We start from the raw sequence: 3,192 nt of genomic DNA on the forward strand, positions 1-3,192 counted from the left end.
ACATGTGAGCATGGTTGGAAGAGATTGAGGGTTGAGGACCTTTAGGTCGGAAGCTCCCACCCCCTCTCCATCAGGGCTACTTGCTTGTCTCTCATTTTGTGGGCTTTGGGCTTTCTCCCAGGCTGTTTCTTCCCCTCATCCCCTGTAGTTTCAGTGGATTTTTGTGCCTCAGTTTCTCTGGCCCAATTTCCTTTAATGTCTATGTGATCCCCTGTTCCTCCTGTCTCCTGCCCTTAGGCCTGCCCCTTGGCCTTAGGCTCTCTGGCTGTGGTCCCCAGTGTACAGGTGTATAATAGAAAGCTCGCTGGAATGTGTGGACTCTGCTTCCAACACGTGAACACAAGAATGTGAGCGAGGGTGAGGGGCTTGCCTGCACTGGCAGCTATTCTGGGTAGGTGGGTGGGCTTATTCATTCGCCCCTCGGGACTTCTACTTCTTCGATGGAGCCCAGGGTTGAGCATCCCTGAAGGAAGGAGGTTGACAGAGAGGATCAGGTATTTGGGGCTTTACAGAGGCGTGGAGACCCAGGCTTGCCACATTCCTTGGCCGGAAAACTTGTCAGCCTCAGGATAGCAGGGACTCCAACTCCCATAAGGCCGTGAAACACAAGCTCCCTCAATGTTAGAGGGTTGCTGCCCATAGGACTGTTGGGAGTTGTGGTTCATTTCTATCCAGGGCAGCGGATGGTAGCCCAAGAGGAGCCAGCAGGGGGCACATGGTTCCTGCCCCCCCAAAATGCTGGATGGGGTAGGGAGTGTTGAGGCTTCGCGCTCGTTGAGCTCCCCAGCTCCGTCTGAGAGTCCTCCATCTTTCATTGCCTATATTTAGACTCCTGCCGCAGTAATTTAAGGAACATTTTATTGAATTCCTATTACGTGCTAGGCCCTGTGCTTTGTGTAAACTCTGCTTTACAGCTATCACTTTGTCTTACTCGGTGCCTGTCTCTCTGCCAGTATCTCTCTGTCTCAGAGCATCTCTTTCTCCCACTCCGCCCCCGTCCCTCCCCCTTCTCCCCGCGCTCCTGCCGCCGTTACCATGGTAACCGGCGACGACTGAAGTTGCGTGGCGGACTTGAGGGCCGGGCGAGGATGGCGGAGGGCGGAGCAGAACTAGTGGGGGTGGAGGTAAAGTGGGGGGAAAGACCTGGGGTATTTGCTGGAGCCTCGGAGGCGAAGTGGTTAAACCCTCCGGGTGGTCCTTATTGGGCAAAGACAAGGTGCTGGGGGCGGGGCAGTGTGGCCAACGGCCTCATTCATTGGCCGACAGGGGCATGGCGGGGGGGGGTACAGTGTGGGCGAGGCTGGGGGAGCGAATGGGCGGGAAGTGGACGGAGGCGTGGTCTCCTGGAGGCAGGTGGGCGGAGTCTGGCTTACTCTATCTAGGGAGGCGGGCAACAACCCTCGGAAAGGGGAGGGGCCTTGGGGCTGGGTTACCAGACTGAAATGAGGGCGGCGCTGACCCGGGAGGGGCGTGGCGAGGTCCCCTTGTGCGGAAAAGAGACAGGGCTTGAGGGGCTGTTGTCCAAGTAACTGCGGGGCGCGGGGGTCTTTGGAAAGGAGAATCCGAGGATTGGGACATCTGACGTCTCAATTTTCCTAAGATGGAGGCCTGTTCAGATTTTATCAAAGCACCCCTCCTACCTCAGCTCTATGTTCCAGGGAGACGGTTGCTAGGCGACAGCAAAGTCCTTGATTGCTGCGTTGCCAGGCGACAGGGAAACGGAAAATGGAGGGAAAAAGGAAATGGGGGATGGGAGAGGGTCTTACTGGGCCTTAGCGCCCACTGGTGGAGAAGCAGGGCCTGTGCATTTTCTATTCTAGAAGGAATTTCGAGTCCAGCCCCTTCCGCACTGGCTCCTGAGGATCCAAGCATTCTATCCAGTTATGAAACTAGGACATTGGGGGTCATCTTGGGGGCGCGTGTAACAGATGCCGATCAACGGGGTCAATCTCGCATTGGCGAGATTCTAGGAAAGTCGTCCTTTCTGCCATGTGTGAGCATTGTATAGAAGTCAGCCGATTCCAGGAGACCCCTCACTGGGCTTTTAAGAGCTGGAGTGGAGGGCGTTCAATGGGAGAATCTTTGGAAGAGAGGCTTTCAGGTTCAGTTGTTTGGGAGAAAATGGAAGCCTCTGAAGAGACCTGAGGCAATCGGTTTGGGGTGTTCTGGAAGATTTGTGGGTCATTGCAAATTGGTGGCCAGATCTTTGGTGAATATTTTTTGAGTCTTCGGTGTAGGAAAGATATATTTGGGAGCAATCTTTCAACAAGGTTAGAATTCGGAATCATGGAGGGGATGTTGAGCTGTAGGGAGAGCAGCCAGAAAAAGGAGTAATCTATGAACACTAAGGGTAAAGAAAGGGATAGGAAAATATCTTTTAATATAAGGGCTTGGAAATAAATAGAAGAGATTACAATTGAATTTGGAGGGTCTGCTTTAAAGTAAATTAAATATTCCCTGAAATTTGGATTCTGGTATGGTATTGGAGACTGGTGGATTAGAAAGTCATGAGTATCTCATTAGATTGAGGGATTTGGGCTGGAGACCCCAAACAAAATTGAAGATTCCTTATTTGTATGTTTATATTAGAGTAAGGATAATATTTGTATTAATTTCAAGTTCTCTGTTAGTGGATTGGGAGATGTGATTTAGAAAGATGATAAAGGGGTATATTAATTTGAGGGCACAACAAGGATCTGTGTTTTTTTAAACTCTCGAAGAAGCATTGTGTGGCTATCAGGCGGGCAGGACTGCAGGGGAGAACTCTACTGGTTAGAATAGGAGATGTCTTGGAATCTGAGGGGATGCTGTCCACATTAACACTCTTGGGGGTGCTGATGGGAGAGACAGTTTAGATCCCTTGGGGGTTCTTGTAAGTGAGGAGGAAGTGCCGCTTGCTTCCCTGTACCCTGGGAGTCCAGTAGTGATGAAATGTCCAGTGAGGTTTTGGAATGGTTAGCAGCCTGCTGATTTTGGAGGTGGGGGATTAGGTGGAATAAGGGGTCCTTGAGAACTGAAGAGATAAATTGGTAAATTTAAAATTGTCTATTTGTAGAGGGGTCAGAATAGGACTATACTGTGGAAAGTGAAGTCCACAGAGAAACAGCTGGAACCAGGGAAGTTGCTGGCTAAGAGGGTCTCCCCTCACCCCTCTCTCCCATCGTGACGCTCTCCCGTACTGCGCAGGCGCCG

The sequence above is a fragment of the Propithecus coquereli genome, unplaced genomic scaffold, assembly GCF_000956105.1.
Source record: "Propithecus coquereli isolate 6110/MARCELLA unplaced genomic scaffold, Pcoq_1.0 Scaffold482, whole genome shotgun sequence".
NCBI lineage: Eukaryota > Metazoa > Chordata > Mammalia > Primates > Indriidae > Propithecus > Propithecus coquereli.